At 39.4% G+C, this 19,891-nt stretch overlaps 1 pseudogene; it reads left to right on the top strand.

Annotated features, from left to right (window-relative positions):
• The first annotated feature begins 16,533 nt into the window (after positions 1 to 16,533).
• LOC111175175 (tubulin alpha-1B chain-like) lies at positions 16,534 to 18,608 on the top strand (annotated as a pseudogene).
• The last annotated feature ends 1,283 nt before the right edge of the window (positions 18,609 to 19,891 follow it).

Genomic DNA, 19,891 nt, shown 5'->3' with positions numbered 1-19,891 from the left:
TGCTAAAGGAAGTGAAGCAAGGCAAACCAGTAGGGCAGGGTGGAAGTGTCAAAACTCATCGGCCAGTGTACATATTTAAAATGTGTGGACAGTTTTCCTGGAGGCAAACCCACTGGATGGCTTGTTTTGAAAACAACAGCATAAACATCTTAAGCAATTGTTTTATGGTGTGTAACACATGTATAAAACTGCTGCATTAGGACAACTAGTCACTGTGTTTACTTTGCTAATGAAACATAAATGATTTTTTTCTTTATAAGATGAGGAAATCTTAAATGCTGTTCCCAGGCTGAGAGAGCACTGAGTCAGTCATGCCCACAGCATTCTTCTTCTGAGAGCACACAACTCCCATCTGACTGACAGCTGTTCTTATCTGGCCTTGTTCTTTCCAAATGACATCATCCCTTTCGCTATTAAGAAATGACGTGTATACAAAGCTACAGTAATCAAGACAGTATGGTAATGGCACAAAAACAGAAATATAGATCAATGGAACAGGATAGAAAGCCCAGAGATAAACCCAAGCACCTGTGGTCAACTAATCTATGACAAAGGAAACAAGGATATACAATGGAGAAAAGACAGTCTCTTCAATAAGTGGTGCTGGTAAAACTGGACAGCTACACATAAAAGAATGAAATTAGAACACTCCCTAACACCGTACACAAAAATAAACTCAAAATGGATTAGAGACCTAAATGTAAGGCCAGACACTATGAAACTCTTAGAGGAAAACACAGGCAGAACACTCTATGACATAAATCACAGCAAGGTCCTTTTTGACCCACCTCCTAGAGTAATGGAAATAAAAACAAAAATAAACAAATGGGACCTAATGAAACTTACAAGCTTTTGCACAGCAAAGGAAACCATAAACAAGATGAAAAGACAACCCTCAGAATGGGAGAAAGTATTTGCAAATGAAGCAACTGACAAAGGATTAATCTCCAAAATATACAAGCAGCTCATGCAGCTCAATATCAAAAAAAACCAAACAACCCAATACAAAAATGGGCAGAAGACATAAATAGACATTTCTGCAAAGAAGATATACAGATTGCCAACAAACAAACAAAAGGATGCTCAACATCACTAATCATTAGAGAAATGCAAATCAAAACTACAATGAGGTATCACCTCACACTGGTCAGAATGGCCACCATCAAAAAATCTACAAACAATAAATGCTGGAGAGGGTGTGGAGAAAAGGGAACCCTCTTGCGCTGTTGGTGGGAATGAAAATTGATACAGCCAGTATGTAGAACAGTATGGAGGTTCCTTAAAAAACTAAAAATAGAGCTTCCCTGGTGGTGCAGTGGTTGAGAGTCCGCCTGCTGATGCAGGGGACGCGGGTTCGTGCCCTGGCCCGGGAAGATCCCACATGCCGTGGAGCGGCTAGGCCCGTGAGCCATGGCCGCTGGGCCTGCGTGTCCGGAGCCTGTGCTCCGCAACGGGAGAGGCCACAACAGTGAGAGGCCCACATACATAAATAAATAAATAAATATATATATATATATATATATAAATATATAAATAAACTAAAAATAGAACTACCATACAACCCAGTAATCCCACTACTGGGCATATACCCTGAGAAAACCATAATTCAAAAAGAGTTATGTACCACAATGTTCATTGCAGCTCTATTTACAATAGCCAGGACATGGAAGCAACCTAAGTGTCCATCAACAGATGAATGGATAAAGAAGATGTGGCACATATATACAATGGAATATTACTCAGCCATAAAAAGAAACGAAATTGAGTTATTTGTAGTGAAGTGGATGGACCTAGAGACTGTCATACAGAATGAAGTCAGAAGAGAAAAATAAATACCGTATGCTAACACATATATGTATAATCTAAAAGAAAAAATGTTTCTGAAGAACCTAGGGGCAGGACAGGAATAAAGACGCAGAAATAGAGAATGGAACTGAGGACACGGGGAAGGGGAAGGGTAAGCTGGGACGAAGTGAGAGAGTGGCATGGACTTATATATGCTACTAAATGTAAAATAGATAGCTAGTGGGAAGCAGCCACATAGCACAGGGAGATAAGCTCGGTGCTTTGTGACCACCTAGAGGGGTGGGACAGGGACGGTGGGAGGGAGACGCAAGAGGGAGGAGATATGGGGATATATGTATATGTATAGCTGATCCACTTTGTTATAAAGCAGAAACTAACACACCATTGTAAAGCAATTATACTCCAATAAAGATGTTAAAAAAAAAAAAGAAATGACATGTACTTTAGCTTTACCTCTTGAAGTAAGGTCCACTGCTACATTTAAAGATCATGTGACAAATAAATGCAAAATGTAAAGCTGTCTCCCTATTCCATTCCAAATCCCAGCTTCAAGGACTTCCCTCAAGGTCCAGTGGTTGAGACTCCATGCTCGCAATGCAGGGGGCCCGGGTTTGATCCCTGGTCAGGGAACTAGATCCTACATGCGTGCCACAACTAAGAGTTGGCATGCCACAACTAAGAGTTGGCATGCCACAACTAAGGAGCCCACCTGCCGCAACTAAGACCCAGCACAACCAAATAATAATAAATAATGAAAACAACAACAATAAATCCCAGCATTAAATAACTTATAGGCCAGAGAGAAAAAGGAAGAACAAACAGTTAGTGAGTCCATATTACGTACCAAGCAAGGCTTCTAGATTGTAACTTCCCCAGAGTTGAGATTGTATCTTAGTCATCTCTATTGTGCTAATACCTAGCACAGCTCCTGGCACCTATGCAGTTGCTCAATAAACATTTATTTACTGAAACAATCTAAATCCATTCTAGATGTTGTCCTATTTAATCCTCAAAACCACCCTCTGAATTTGGAAGTATTTTCTTCATTTAATAAAGAAATTAAGTAATTGGTCCAAGGTCACACTGAAAGGCCTGATTACAAACCAAGACTGTAAGATTAGAAAGTCATGTAGAAAAATGCAACTTTTAATAGATGAAACAAAACATTCAGTGAATTTAAGTGACCGTCTCCACACACCACTTAAATTAAACCAAATGACACATCACTATAAACATGAAAATCAAGACAAACACATGAACTTAAGCTTAAAATATTCTAAACAATGAGTTTGCCCATTCATATTCTAATGTATAGGATGCAATTTGACAACCTGAGTATTCCTGCAATGTGGCCAGAACAAAAATGACTAAGCAATAGACTCTGCCCATGAAGGTACAACAGAAACAGAAATAGTATAATAAAACAGACGCTATGCTTTTACAGAGTTATGAGACAGGCAATGCGGGGACACCAAGGACAGGACAAATAACTCCACACTAAAGAGGAAGAAGACTAAGGATATTGTTAAAGAAACGTTGAAGGAGCAAAGAACAGTCACAAAAGATCTGGCATGGAAAGAAAATCATGGGGAACCCCATAGGGTGACTGCTTAGACTATGTCGGAGGAAATGGTAGGATATAATATTGGGAATGCAGGTTGCTATCAGATGTGAAGAGTTCTGCACACGTCCATTTGCTCAAGGGATAAGGATGATTCTCTGAAATGTTTTACGCCAAGTACCCAGAGGAAGACTCATTCATGTGTGTTGGTTGATTCATGGCATCAGTATTTATCTCTTACCAGATAACTAAATTACCTGGGCTCTTTTTCAACCTCCTGGCTTCCCTCTCTGTCTTTGATCATTCTGGAAGAAAAAATAGTCCAGTAATTGAATCTTGATCCAAATTCACAACTGATTATCTCATAACTCGCAATTTCAGTAGTATAAAAGCATTATATTCCCCTAGTATTGCAACAAGGTAAGAGTTTCCTCTTCTGAATGAAACTACCTTCTTTCCACGGTAGAGAGGAAGACTTGGTATACAAGAACTTGATTTAAAAGAACACAGATGGAACAGTTTACATAAAGCATATGGGTCAACAAGATGGGTGGATAGGTTAGAACACTAAAGCATAATTAAAACAGCTTAGGCAATTGTTTTTAAACAGAGTTTTGAGAAATCATATGAGATTTCACATTAACGATGTTCATGTGCCTTTAAGAGCATTGCTCTAATCAGTAATTATTTTTGAATAAGTAATATAAATTATAGTGTTGCCTAATATTTGAGAGGCTCTTGTGCCAAATACTCCCACCACATAGCTTTCCTACGAGCATGGAAATCCCACAAGCCTGTGTGTCCCTAACAATGGCATGTGTACATGACATCATGATTTCACTTACCAAGGGATAAAATGAGCCACATCAGAATCTGCTTCATCTCATGGAAGCCAAACAACCTGTCAATTTCAAAATTATAGATTCAGTTTATTTCACTGAGGGTTCATAGGCTAAAAATGCGTCTTCTATTCTATTTTATTGAAGCAAGGAAAGACTAATGTCTTCTGCTCAGTGTACCTCCAAACCTGCTTTTTCATCTTGAGGAACTTGTGTTACTTCAAAACAGCAGAACGATTCTTTCTGCTACAACTTTTTCTTGAGTCATGGCTATGCTTCTAGGATTCCATTTCCTGATGTTGTTCACTTCCTCTCTCAGGCAGGCCCTCCTGAGTTTCACTCATTTCACTTGCTTCATAAGTTGATGCAGGTAGACTCTGCTTTCCTTTCCCTTTGCTTTCTGAGCCATATATTTCGTTTCCTAATACACTCCTCTAGATTTGGCCTTATGGAGTGTCTGCTAGTAAGAAATATAAATTTAATGACTTCTGGGTTTACCAAAAGCATCCATCATCTAAGCAAATCGTGTCCATCCTTTTTTCCCTTATTTGGATAATTATACCTAAAATTCATACTCTCATCTGCCTAACATTTATCACAGACCTGATTTCTATTTACTATTGCCCTGGCTATCTCCCCTTTAGTGTGCATCATCTCACCTTTCCTGGGAGTCTGAAGCTTTTCTGAGCATACTCTCTAATACCATGAACTTTACAAACTTTCTTACTCACCATAAATGTGTCATTTTGAAACTCACCTAATAGGGTCTGATACATTCTGTGCACATTTCCAAGTCTTCCCCTCTCTCAAATCTGTCCACATTACCTAAGCCATCCTCATAGATAGCTTTTTCCACCTTTTAGGGCTCGTTATTATTTACCATCCAGACCCCCCAGAAGGCACATCTCAGTAATTCCTCTCCTTGTTCTGTCTGGTGACATCAGTGCAATATGCTCTCTATAATCTTGCCTCTCTTCTACTACTAGAAATCTTTGGTCATGTTCCTTTTTATTTGTCCCACCTTTAAGTGTAGTTGGGCTGTCTTAAACAGAGAAAGAAATTTATTGGAAGGATATCGAGTTTTCCACATCCTCAGGAAGACTAGAGAACTATGTTCAGAATGGGCAAATAAAAACTAGGCTACACCACCAAAACCACAGCCAAAATTGTATCACAGAACAAGTCCAGCAAAAACATGGCCACATATCAGGGATTCAGATACCAAACAGATAAAAGAAAAATGTCCACTACATCTTGATTGTGGTCCTCTGCCTTATAGAATACCTAGTTGACCACATGTCTATATGCAGTACTATAATTGGGCTCCTTACATGGAATATGTCTTTTTTATCTTCCTTCAGCTAGCACTGCAGTTCCCAAACTATGCCTTGAGGTAACCCAGGAGACCCAACTCAGGAGACCCAACCAGGTATTTTAGACGAGATTGCGCTCATCCAGGGTGGTATGGCCATAGGCAGAGGCAGGTGTGGCTAACAGGGTATTTTAAATTTTCAAGGACAACACAGTAGCACCTGTCAGACACTACTACTACCTCGAGGTGATTCACATTTTCATTAGATCATGCTACATTCCTTTCAAAGACATTTCTTTCTTTGCAAAGCTGGGCTTTCCATGGTTGCTGCAATAAAAAGCAAGTACCACTTGAAAATCAGTGGGTAACAGGAAATGAGAGTGGCAGTGTCCAGACATTCCAAGGTTAGTGAAGTTGGACTGTGCCCAAGAGGTACAAACATCCTGTTAGTAATTGTGTCTATTCAAGAATGAAACTTAACATTGCTTTTTCTTTATGTATATATATTTGCTTTATAAATGGCTGCTTGGTTGTTAAAACATAAATACTTATTAAGGTGTTTAAACCTAATAACTTAATAAATGGAACTGTTAGGTATTTATTTTGGCCAAGGGGTGTTGTGGGAAAAAATTATTGAGACACTAATGGTACTGTGAACTAAAACAGTTTAGGAAACTCTGAACTAGTGCAATGTCTACTGGTTAAAAAAATAATTGCTTTATTCTTCACAATCTCACAACTGTTCACAAAAAGCCAGGACTGTCCTCTTCCAAGAAGAATAACAAGGGTAAAGTCGAGGATTAATAGAAAGACCACAGCCTCTCACTCATATGATAGGTGTCAACTGAATGATTTCCATAAGCAAACACAGCTGAGAGAGATCGAGGAGATGAAGGCACAGAGGAGTACATCAGCAGATGCTGAAAACCCCCGAGACATGGACAGATTCAGAAAACATCCCAGTCTTCTAGAAAAGGGATTCATGTGCCCACTACCTGACAGGATTGTACAGTATCAGTACTTGCATGTATATATGGTAGAGAGAGCTTGAAAAATTACTCTGACAGGTGGAGAAAATATGAGCATGATGGAGAAAACTTCCAAGTTTGGAGAGAAGAAACAGCTATCAAGAATATTAGCCTCTTGGGACTTCCCTGGTGGTCCAGTGGTAAAGAATCCACCTTACAATGCAGGGGACATGGGTTCGATCCCTGGTCAGGAAACTGGGATCCCACATGCCATGGGGCCACTAGGTCCACATGCCACAACCACTGAGCTTGTGCACCTCAACTAGACAGCCCATGTGCCACAAACTGCAGAGTCCACATTCTCTGGAGCCTGTGTGCCACAACTAGAGAGAAACCCATGTGCCTCAATGAAAGATCCCACATGCCTCAACGAAGATCCCAAGTGCCACAACTAAGACCCAAAGCAGCCAAATATAAAAATAAATTTAATTTAATTTAAAAAAGAATATTAGCCTGTAAATGCAAATCAAATCTACAATGAGGTACCACCTCACACCAGTCAGAATGGCCATCATTAAAAACTCTACAAATAACAAATGCTGGAGATGGTGTGGAGAGAAGGGAACCCTCCTACACTGTTGGTAGGAATGGTGCAGCCACTGTGGAGAACAGTGAAGGGGTTCCTCAGAAAACTAAAAATAGAACTACCATGTGACCCACCACCCCACTCCTGGGCATATACCTGGACAAAACTATAATTAAAAAAGATACATGTACCCCTATGTTCATAGCAGCACTATTCACAATAGCCAAAACATGGAAACAACCTAAATGTCCATCGACAGATGAACGGATAAAGAAGATGTGGTACATATATACAATGGAATACTACTCAGCCATAAAAAAGAATGAAGTAATGCCATTTGCAGCAACATGGATGCAACTAGAGATTATCATACTAAGTGAGGTAAGTCAGAAAGAGAAAGGCAAATACAATATGATATCACTTACATGTGACTCTAAAACAGCACAAATGAACCTATCTACAAAACAGAACAGACTCACAGACCTAGAGAACAGACTTGTGGTGGCCAAGGGGGAGGGGAGTGGGGGAGGGAAGGACTGGGAGTTTGGGATTAGCAGATGTAAACTATTCTATATAAGATGGATAAGCAACAAGGTCCTACTATATAGCACAGGGAACTATGTTCAATATCCTGTGATAAACCATAATGGAAAAGAATATTAAAAAAAGAATGTCTATATGTGTATAACTGACTCACTTTGATGTACAACAGAGATTGGCACAACATTGTAAGTCAACTATACTTCAATAAAAAAATAAATAAGTAAAATAAAATAAAAGAATATTAGCTTCTAAAATTACCCCCAAATGATCCCTGCCTCTTGATATTTATACTCTCTTGTAGTCCCCTCCCCTGTAGTGTGGGCTGGACCTACTGACTCATTCTAATGAATAGAATACAGCGGTGGATGCAACTTTTAATATTAGCTTACAAAAAGACTACTTCTGTCTTGCTCAGTCTCTTATTCTGTCAGTTGCTCTGATGGAAGCCAGCTGCCATGAACCAATCACTCATAACATGAGCTACTCTATGGAAGGTCCATGTGGCAAGGAACAGAGAGACCTCCAGCCAACAGCCAGTGAAAAATGGAAGACCTCAGTTCAACAACCCATGAGCAACTAAACATTGCCAAAAATCACATGAGTGACATTGGGAGTGGATCCTTCCCCAGTCAAACCTTCAGATAAAACTAGAGCCCTACCAGACATCTTGACTGCAGCCTTATGAAGGATCATAAGGCAGAGATACAAGGTAATCTGCACCTGGATTCCTGTCCAACAAAAACTGTGAGACAATAAATGTTTGTTGGTTATTGGAGGAGATCAAGATGGCAGAGCAGGAGGACATGGAGCTCACATCCTCCCATGAACACATCAAAAATATATCTACATGTGGAGTAATTCTCACTGAAACCAAACTGGAGACTGACAGAAAGACTCCTGTACAACCAAGGCTGTAAAGAAAGATCCACACGGAGTCAGGTAGGAAGGAAGAAAAGAGATCAGGTCGGGAACTGCACCCTTAGGAGAAGACACAGATGAGGAAGGGGATTACATGGGTTTAAAGACCTTCCCTGGGGAGTGAGCAGTTCAAACCACATATTGGGCACCCCACCAGGAAGACAAGTTCTCTTGGCTGGTTTGAAAACCAGTGGTAATAACAGGAGGGCTGTAAGAAACCTAGACTCCACTCATGAAGAGTGCACACACACTTGCTTACCCACCGGAAGCAAAGTAGAGGAAGCAGATTGAAACTGCCCAGGACTCTGGCCATTTTCCCACTCCAGCACATGCCCCAGCACATGCCAAGCACCCACTCCCAGGCCCTCTTAGTCTGGCACAGATCCCCAGTAGACTGAAGGCTGCCATTGCCAAGGAGAGTGTGTAGTTGATGGGGGCAGAACCTGCTCAGACCCAGCACGGCATCTGAACAAGGGAGGGATGGCCATTGCTGTTGTTTGCAGAAGCAGCAGATCAGGAGCAGCCGGGAGCTCTGACTCGTGTGCCAGGACCACCCCAGCATGCACCCTGGCCCATGCTGAATGCCCACTCTGGCCCCTGTTGCTCTACTGCTGCTCCCCTCTGAGGCAAATGTACCGATGCTTACAGGAGGGAGAGCTCACACTTAGAGGGAATGGGACTAGCTCAAACTTGACCCTCAGGGCTTCTGCCTCAGCACCTTGGGACCTGAGCCCAACTCTGATATGATCGTGTCAGCCACTGAGCACAGGAGAAGCCCCGGCTCACACCTGGTTCTGACCCTAGCCCCTCCATCTCCAGTCCCACTTCCCATCAAGGTGCTAGCTACTAGCACACTCTTGGGGAAGATATGACATGCTCGTTTCAGATCTAGCTCTCCTACCAAAGCCACTGAGCACACATAGACTGTATAGAGATGCTCCCACACAAGGATACCCCTTCAACACTAGGATAGGTAACTGTTTTGCCTAATTTCCTTGAGACAGAGGAAGTTAAGCAAAATGAGAAAACAGAGGAATTTGTTTCAAATGAAAGGACAACAACAACAAAAACCTTAAAAAGCAACTAATGAAACAGAGATAATTTACCAGATAAAGATTCCAAAGCATTAGTAATAAGACAGCAAACTGAACTTGAGAAAAGAATAGATGAACACAGTGAGAATTTTAACAAGGAACTAGAAAATATAAAAAAGAACCAGTTAGAGCTGAAGAATACAACAACTGAAATGAATTACACAATAGAAGGAATTAACACCAGACTAGGTGATACAGAAGAACACATAAGCACTCTGGAAGATAGAATAATGAAAATCACCCAATCAGAACAGCAAAAAGAAAAACAACTTTTAAAAATGAGGGCTTCCCTGGTGGCGCAGTGGTTGAGAGTCCGCCTGCTGAGGCAGGGGACACGGGTTCATGCCCCAGTCCGGGAAGATCCCACATGCCATGGAGCAGCTGAGCCCGTGAGCCATGGCCGCTGAGCCTGTGCGTCCACAGCCTGTGCTCTGCAATGGGAGAGGCCACAGCAGTGAGAGGCCCGCATACCACAAAAAAATAAATAAATAAAAATAAAAATGAGAAAAGTTTTTTAAAAAATGAGAAAAGTTTAAGGAACCTCTAGGACAATATCAAGTATACTAAAGTTCACATTATAGGGGTCCCAGAATAAGAGAGAGAGAAAGGGATCAAAATATATTCAATAAAATTATGGCTGAAAACTCCCCCCAAAAGGGAAATAGTTATCCAGGTACAGAAAGCATAGAAAGTCCCAACAAGATTAACTCAAAGAGACCTACACAAGACATATCATAATTAAAATGGCAAAAGTTAAAGAGAGAATTCTAAAGGCAGCAAGGAAAAAACAAAAAGTCATATACAAGGGAACCTCCATAAGGCTAACAGCTGATTTTTCTGCAGAACATTCACAAGCAAGGAGAGACTGTCATGATATATTTAAAGTGCTAGAAGGGAAAAACCTACAACCTGGAATAATTTACCCAATAAGATTATCATTTAGAATTGAAAGAGAGTTAAAGCTCTTCTCAGACAAGCAAAATTTGAAAGCGTTCATCAATACTAAGCCAAACCTAAAAATAAATGTTAAAGGGTCTTTTCTAAGTGGAAAAGAAAAGGCTACAACAAGAAGTAAGAATTTATAGGAAAGGAAAAATCCCACTTGTAAAGGCAAATATATAGTAAAGACTGTGGATCAACCATTTAAATAATCTACTACAAAGATTAAAAGACAAAAATGGTAAAATCAACTATAACAATAATAAACAATTAAGGGATAGACATGAAGATATAAAATATAAGATCAAAAACACAAAATCTGAGAGAGGGGAGAAAAAATGTAGATCTTTTAGAATGTGATTGAACTTAAATGACTACCAGTTTAAAACAAGTAGATATAGTTATAGGTCAACATATATGAACCCCATGGTAACTGCAAATCAAAAACCCACAACGGACACACAAAAACTAAAGAGAAAGGAACACAAGCATGTCACTAAAGAAAATAATCAAACCACAAGGGAAGAAACTAAAAGAAGAAGAAAAGAACAGAGAAGAACTACAAAAACAAGCAGAAAACAAATAACAAAATGGCAAGAAGTACATACCTATCAATAATCACTCTAAATGTCAATGAATGAAATGCTCCAATCAAAAGACATAGGGTAGCTGATTGGATAAAAAACAAGACCCACTGATATGACGTTTACCAAGGATTCACTTCAGAACTAAAGATACACACAGAATGAAGGAGATAGAAAAATAAATTTCATGCAAATGGAAACATTGAGAAAGCTGATGTAGCAATACTCATATTAGAAAAAATAGACTTTAAAACAAAGTCTACCACAAAAGATAAAGAAGGGCATTAGAGAATGATAAAGAGATTAATACAAGAAGAAGATATTACACTCACTAATATATATGCACACTAACAGGAGAACTTAATTATATAAAGCAAATACTAACAGACATGGAGGGAGAAATTGACAATAACACAATATTAGTAGGGAGCTTTAACACCCCACTTACATCAATGGACAGGTCATCCAGACAGAAAATCAATAAGGCAATAATAGTCTTAAAGACATAATAGATCAGTTGGACTTAATGAATATCTACACGACATTCCATCCAAATCAGCAGAATACACATTCTTTTTAAGTGCACATGGAATGTTCTCCAGGATAGATCACATTCTAGGCCACAAAACAAGTCAACAAACTTAAGAGTTTAGAAATTATATCAAGCAATTTTTCCAACCACAAGGTATGAATCTAAAAATCAATTACAGGATGAAAAATGGGGAGACATGGAGACTAAACAACATGCTACTTAAAGACCAATGGGTCGATGAAGAAATCAAAGAGGAAATCAGAAAATACCTCAAGACAAATGAAAATAAAAACACAACTGTCCAAAATCTACGGGATTCTTGGGACTTCCCTGGTGGTCCAGTGGTTAAGACTTTGCCTTCCAATGCAGGGGGTGTGGGTTTGATGCCTGGCTAGGGAGCTGAGATCCCACATGCCTCGCAGCCAAAAAAACCAAAACATAAAACAGAAGCAATATTGTAACAAATTCAATGAAGACTTAAAAAAAAAAATGGTTCACATCAAAAAAAAAAAAAAAATTCTTTAAAAAAAATCTATGGGATTCAGCCAAAGCAGTTCTAAGAGGGAAGCTGATATGGATACAGGCCCGCCACAAGAAATAAAAAAAGTCTCAAATAAACAACCTAACCTACCATCTAAAGGAATTAGAAAAGAAGAACAAACAACTCCCAAAGTCAGCAGAGGGAAGGAAAAATAATAAAGATCAGAGAGGAAATAAAATAATGACCAAAAAATAATAATAGAAAAGATCAATGAAACCAAGATCTGGGTTTTTTTGAACAGATAAATAAAATTGATAAGTCTTTAGCCAGGCTCACCAAAAGAAAAAGGGGTGAAGACCCAAATAAACAAAATAAGTAATGAAAGAGGAGAAATTACAACTGATATTACAGAGCTATAAAAAAAATCATAAGAGAATACAATGAGTAGTTATATGCCAAAAAATAGGACAACCTAGAAGAAATGGATACATTTCTAGAAACACACAATCTTCCAAGACTGAATCATGAAAAAATAGATAATCTGAACAGACTGATTCCAACTAATAAAACTGAATTAGTAGGGACTTCCCTGGCAGTCCTATGGTTAAGACTCCACATTTCCAGTGCAGGGGACGTGGGTTCGATCTCTGGCTGGGGAACTAAGATCCCACATGCCGTGCAGCATGGCCAAAAATAAAACTGAATTAGTAATCAAAAAACTCCCAGCAAACCAAAGTCCAGGACTGGACAGTTTCACAGGGGCATTCTACCAAACATATAAAGAAAAGCTAATGCCTATCCTTCTCAAACTATTCCAAAAATTGAAGAGGAGGTAACACTCCCCAATTCATTCTTCAAGGTCATATTATCCTGATACGAAAACCAGACAAAGACACTATTAAAAAGAAAATCACAGGCCAATATCTCTGATGAATATAGATGCAAAAATAATCAACAAAATATTAGCAGACTGAATTCAACAATATATAAAAAGAATCATACTCCTTGATCAAGTGGGATTTATTCTAGGGATGCAATATCTGCAAATCAATCAATGGGATACACCATATTAACAAAAGGATGGATAAAAATCACATGATCATCTCAATAGATGCAGAAAAGGCATCTGACAAAATTCAACATCCATTTATGACATAAACTCTCATCAGAGTTGGTATAGAGGGAACATATCTCAACATAATAAAGGTCATATATGACAAACCTACAGCTAACATCATATTCAATGGTGAAAAGCTGAAAGCTTTTCCTCTAAAACCAAGAGCAAGACAAGGATACCCACACTTGACACTTCCATTTAACATAGTATTGAAAGTCCTAGCCACAGCAATCAGACAAGAAAAATAAATAAAAGCATCCAAATAGGAAGGGAAGAAGTAAAACTGTCCCTATTTGCAGATGACATGATACTATATATAGAAAACCCTAAACTCCCCACCAAAAAACTATTAGAATAAGTGAATTCAGTAAAGTTGCAGGATATAAGATTAATATACAATTATTATTTTTAGCTTAAATTTTGGAGTAATTCTTATGCAGCAATAGATAAGTAACATAGAGACTAAAAGAAATATGACAACTAAATGCAATGGGTGACCCTAAATTGGATATTGGAGGCAAGGGAGGATGCTCTAAAGAACATTATTGAACAACTGGCAGAATCTGAATATTGAAAGTATATTAAGTCATAGTACTAAACTTCCTGAATATGATCGTTGGACTGTGGTTACGTGAAGGAATGTCCTTATTAAGAAATACACACTGAAGTATTTAGAAATAAAAGGACATGATATCTGTAACTAACTCTTAGATGGTTCAGGGGAAAATTAATAATAATATATATTATAAATAGAGGCAGTGATAAGTAAATGGCAAACAGCTAATCTGTGAATCTGGATAAAAGATATTTAAGAATTTTTTGTAATTTTCTTGCAAGTCATCTGTAACTTTGAAAGTATTTTTTTAAAGTTTTTTTCTTAAAATGGTTAAAAGGAGCAATTGGTCATATGTAGTTTAGCCTAAAATGTGTTGTTTCAGTATTTCAAAATGTAATGACTTTTATTTTCCTTAGTAAGAAACAAGAGGTTTTTTGTCATTTAATAATGATAACCTTTCCCCCTTTGGGTGCTTTTAAAACCAAGTACTAGCATAAATATATTGTGTAGAGTGTATTTTCAGGAAGGAATTAGATTTGGATAATTTAGATCAAAATGCTAACTTATAATCTTCCATATTTAAGTCCTATACTTATTCTGAACTAGAATGATTTGGACCAAGTAAGGAGACTTGAGAACAAATTGAAGGGTTAATACCCAACTCTAAAGCCTATCTGGTACAAAATGTCAAAATTTGACTTTGGTACCTTCCTGACATCTGTCATCAACTTCATGATGGTCTCGATTGCCACCATACTCTTCCTTTTTCCTATGATTATCCAGGGATATTTTCTGGTTAGAAAATTTCATATTACTTGAATTTTTTACATTTTAATTCTTCACATTTTAAAGCAAGCTTCATGGAAACAATGTAGTCACTGTCTCTCACACATCTCCATTCCTTTTTTCTCCTTTGTCATTCCACTTTCTTACTTTTACCTTCTTTGATCCCTGCTTTCCTTTCCCTTCATATCCTTCTCTACCTTTTTGACATCTTTCTTCCTGGTTCTCCATACTAGCCTCACCTTAGTCTCAGCTTTCATCATCTCCCGCTTAGATCACTATAATCATCTCAAAACTGGTCTTCTACCTCTAGGCTCTCCCAACCACCCTATATGTTACAGAAGTATTTATTTTTAGAAATCCAGAACGTATACACTTCTATACTATATCTAGTTTAAACTTCCCAGGATGGTACTCAAGGTCCTCCAGGACTGGCACCAAATGACTCATACCAGCACCTTAGCTCCCACAATTTCCCGGCACAAAATCTCCTCCCTAGCCATCTAGGTCTTTTTGCTGTCATTTCCTTATCTCTAAGAGACCAAACCAGGTTTTTTCCTCCTTGAGTAACCTGAGAGAGCCTTGTTTCTCTCCCCTTTTACAGCCACCTGTCACTGACATATTTAGGACAAAGGCCAAGAGGTTTAGTTCTACCCAGGAGCAGACACCTAAGACGCCCGGGGCCCAATTGCTTTGGCCCATTCGACATTAGTGCCAGCAGTGTGAACTGTTGCATGAATACTGCAATGCTCCAGCTCCAGTGGGCGCTGTGGAGTCCTTTGGTGTATCCTTCAACACCATGGAAACTTACACAGTCTGAGCATGGCTATAGACTGAAGTGCAGGGGAGTTAATAAATGATGAGGGATGGAAGTCAGTGGATAAAGGCCCCAGCCTCCTCAACCTTCACTGAAACAATTCTGAGGCACATTCTGTGTGGTTCTACAGACGATCCCCAGAGTAAATGGGCCCCAGTTTTCCACAGTGATTTCCATCTGGGTAGCATACCCTTTACTGTCTTTTTTCCTTGTCCTACTCTGCCCACTCCCTCACTCTGTTTCCTGGGATCAATATCATCATCTTAGATAAATGCACTTGAACTAGCTACATCCAAGTCCTTGCTTAGGCTCTGCTTTTGCAGGAACCCAAGACACAAAACAATACTCATTATTCTTCCATTCCTTTATTAATAAAACCCCATGTTTTAGCTGCACCCATGGCCACTTCGTTATAGGTTACGTTTCTCCACCATCTTTGCAACTAAATACGTCTATATGACTTGTTAGCAATGGGCTATAAGAGAACTTATATGCCAAGCCTTGACACTAAAAGAAATACAGATGTGTTTTTCTTTCTCCTTTCCCTGTTTCTGATGGCTGAGATGCAGATACGATGGCAAGAGGTGGAACAGCCATTATGGACACAGAGATAGAAGCTGTCTTTTAAGGATAGACTGATCTGCCCATCCCACTCTGTGATACTTCACTGTGATCTGATACAGGAGAGAAAAATAAACTTCTCTCTTCTTAAGTCAGGGTATTATAGAGATCTCTGTTAAAGTAGCTTAGACAGTATCCTTATGAAGTTTAAGACTTTGGACAAAGTCACACAGCTTTTAAATAGGGATTCTACAACTCAAGCTCTTAGTAAGCCACTCATTTGTTGTGGCTATGTGACATCCCTCCTATGTGTCTATGTGATGGGACAGTAGAAAGATTGAGAAATATTGCATTACCTATGACACTTTCCAGAAGAGAAGATTTACCTCCCTTTTTCCCATGCAAAAGGGGAAGAGTGATTCTGAGTCCCATCAAGAATACAAATAAGGCAGGTTCTCTTACAATGACCACCTAAGAGTTGCGCTGGAAGAAGCGACAACCTTGCCTCCTCCTCTCTGCCATCCGCTCGGCAGCCACAAAACAGCAACTATATGCCAGTGCATTTCCATTGATGCTGGCCAGGGTGGTGTCCAGATCGGCAATGCCAGCTGGGAGCTCTACTGCCTGGAACATGGCATCCAGCCCAATGGCCTGATGCCAAGTGACAAGACCATTGAGGGAGGAGATGACTCCTTCAACACCTTCTTCAGTGAGAAAACTGCTGGCAAGCATGTGCTCAGGGCCGTGTTTGCAGACCTGGAACCCACGGTCATTGATGAAGTTCTCACTGGCACCTACCCCCAGCTCCTCCACCCTGAGCAGCTCATCAGAGACAAGAAAGATGCTGCCAATTACTATGCCCGACATCACTACACCATTGGCAAGGAGGTCACTGACCTCGTCTTGGACCGAATTTGGAAACTGGATGACCAATGCACAGGTCTTCAGGGCTTCTTGGTTTTCCACAGCTTTGGTGGGGGAACTGGTTCTAGGTTCACCTCCCTGCTGATGGAAGGTCCCTCTGTTGATTATGGCAAGAAGTCCAAGCTGGAGTTCTTCATTTACCCAGCTCCCCAGGTTTCCATAGCTGTACTTCAGCCCTACAACTCCAACCTCACCGCCCACACCACCCTGGCATACTCTAATTGTGCCTTCATGGTAGACAATGAGGACATCTATGACATCTGTCTTAGAAACCTTGATATTGAGCACCCAACATATACTAACCTGAATAGGTTGATAGATCAAGTTGTGTCTTCCATCACTGCTTCCCTGAGGTTTGATGGAGCCCTGAATGTTGATCTGACAGAATTTCAGACCTATCTGGTGCCCTATGCCCACATCCACTTCCCTCTGGCTACATATGCCCCTATCACCTCTGCTGGTAGCAGAGGTCTCTAACGCTTGCTTTGAGCCAGCCAACCAGGTTGTGAAATGCAACCTTCACCATGGTAAATACATGGCTTGCTGCCTGTTGTACTGTGGCAACATGGTTCCCAAAGATGTCAGTGCTACCACTGCCACCATCAAGACCAAGTGCGCCATCCAGTTTGTGGACTGGTACCCCACTGGTTTCAAAGTTGACATTAATTACCAGCCTCCTACTGTGATACCTGGTGGAGACCTGGCCAAAGTACAGTGGGCTGCGTGCATGCTGAGCAACACCACAGCCATCGTTGAGGCCTGGGCTCACCTAGACCACAAGTTTGACCTGACGTATACCAAGTGTGCCTTTCCCTGGTATGTGGATGAGGGCATAGAGGAAGGAAAGTTTTCTGAGGCCTGTGAGGACACGGCTGCCCTTGAGAAGGATTATGTGGAGGTTGATGTGGATTCTGTTGAAGGAGAGGGAGAAGAAGAAGGAGAAAAATACTAAAGTGAAAATGTCACAAAGGTACTGCTTTTACAGGGAAGTTTATTCTGTTTTAAACATTGAAAAGTTGTGGTCTGATCAATTAATTTGTATGTACTCATATACAATTACTGACCAATGCTTTATAAATGGACACTTTGTTGCAGACTCAAGCTATCCATTTCTCTGATGGGTCTGAATAAAGTATTTCCTATCTTAAATGAAAAAAAAAATACAAACAAAAATGAAGAAGCCGTGAAGCTATGGAGAAAACTTAAATCTATTGTATTTTTTATAATACCCAAAGAAAAATATTTAATCATAACGTGGGCTGAATTGTGCTCCCCAAAATTTGTATATTGAAGTCCTAACCCCCCGTGTCTCAGAATGTGACTATATTTGGAAATACGGTATTTAAAGGAATGATTAAGTTAAAATGAGGCCATTAAGGAGGGCCCTAATCCAATCTGACTAATGTCTTTATGAGAAGAGGAAATTTGGACACACACAGACACCAAGGAGGTTCACACAGAAATAAGACCATAATTAGAGGCAGCAAAAGGGCAGCCATCTGCAAGCCAAGGAGAGGGCCTGAGAGGAAAGCAAACAGTCACCTTGATCCAAGACACCTTGATCTTGGACTTCCAGCCTCCAGAACTATGAGAAATAAATGTCTGCTATTTAAGCCACTTAGTCTGTGGTACTTTGTTATGGCAGTCATAGTAAATTAATACAATCACTTACCTTCCAAATCAAGGAAGAACCTAGCATCTATTTCTATTCGATTAAACTAAGTAAATGAATAAATGAATGGTGATGTTGCCATACTGCCAAGAAACATCAAGACATTTTTCTCTGTAACAAGCCATTCATTAAATACATACATTTTAATTGACTTGACTGAGGGAGAAGAGTAGTGGCATGATCTAGCTTAGATATTTGTATCATTCAGAAAGGACACAAGAGTCTCTGTGAACTATTCTAACTTTGCTAAATATAAAATGACATTGGTCTAGATGCATCTGTAGGCAAGTCAAGAAATCTGAAATGATGAAGCAGCAGAATTCTGAACCACAGGCTGAGCAGCTGCCTGAATTTCCAGAAGTGAAGAGTTTCTTAAATGAACCATTAAAATTTTATCAAAAGCAGGCCACAAGATGTCAGAGGAAAATGAGGTTTCACAACTTTAAAACGCATATATTTCCTGTTTGATTTCTAAGGAACCAGTTATGTCCATGGTTATTAGAAGCTTCCTATCTTCTGAAATAACATAGCTTAAACACAAAATGTCAAAAACTGAATTTTTCCTGGAAATTACCCTCTGGTATATATTCAGTTTTGGGTGTTGGTTCCATCATCCTCATAGTCACTTGAACGCAAATTTCATTTTTGTGTAGCTCTAAGAACAAAACCTTCTCTTCCATCTTTTTATAAAATAGTATCCTGAGATTCTGAGATAACATTTTAAAACTGTCACAATTTGCAACTACTTATCTCTGTGAATCAAAATTATCTTGCCACTGTACAACAAACAAAACTCAGACATAAAAGAATTGCAATGCTGAGGCTAACATAAGACATAACTGTCATCCATAATCTCTATATCAATTTTTTATTCAAACAAATGTCAGTATTTTCATTGTTTTAATTTATAAAATAATGCATACTAATTAAATTTCCTTTTAATCTAATTTTATATTCTAGATTTCATTTGGAAAAAAATTCTGCTGCTAAAATTACTTGAAACAAATTATTATCTGTAGAATAAAAAGCAAGGTCCTCAACAAGAGACACAGTAGCATGACCCCACTTAATCTCTTCAGCCCTATCTGTTGCTACTCAGTCACATGTAGATCCCTGAAAACCCATCCTGCTTTTCATCTATCTCCCTTCTGTCATCTTCGTCTACAATATTCTTGCTTTTTCACTTCATGTAAGGTTCATCCCTTAAGACTCACTTCATACCTCTCTAAAAAGTCTACCCTGGACCACCAAGGCCCAGTTAGAAGGACCTCTTTCATATGTCCCTTATAAAAACATAT

The sequence above is a fragment of the Delphinapterus leucas genome, chromosome 4, assembly GCF_059928025.1.
Source record: "Delphinapterus leucas isolate spDelLeu-1000000601 "Yukka" chromosome 4, BTC_Dleu_Yukka2, whole genome shotgun sequence".
Lineage (NCBI taxonomy): Eukaryota > Metazoa > Chordata > Mammalia > Artiodactyla > Monodontidae > Delphinapterus > Delphinapterus leucas.
The sequence above is the reverse complement of the archived record's forward strand: the minus strand, read 5'-3'. Positions and strand labels throughout refer to the sequence as shown.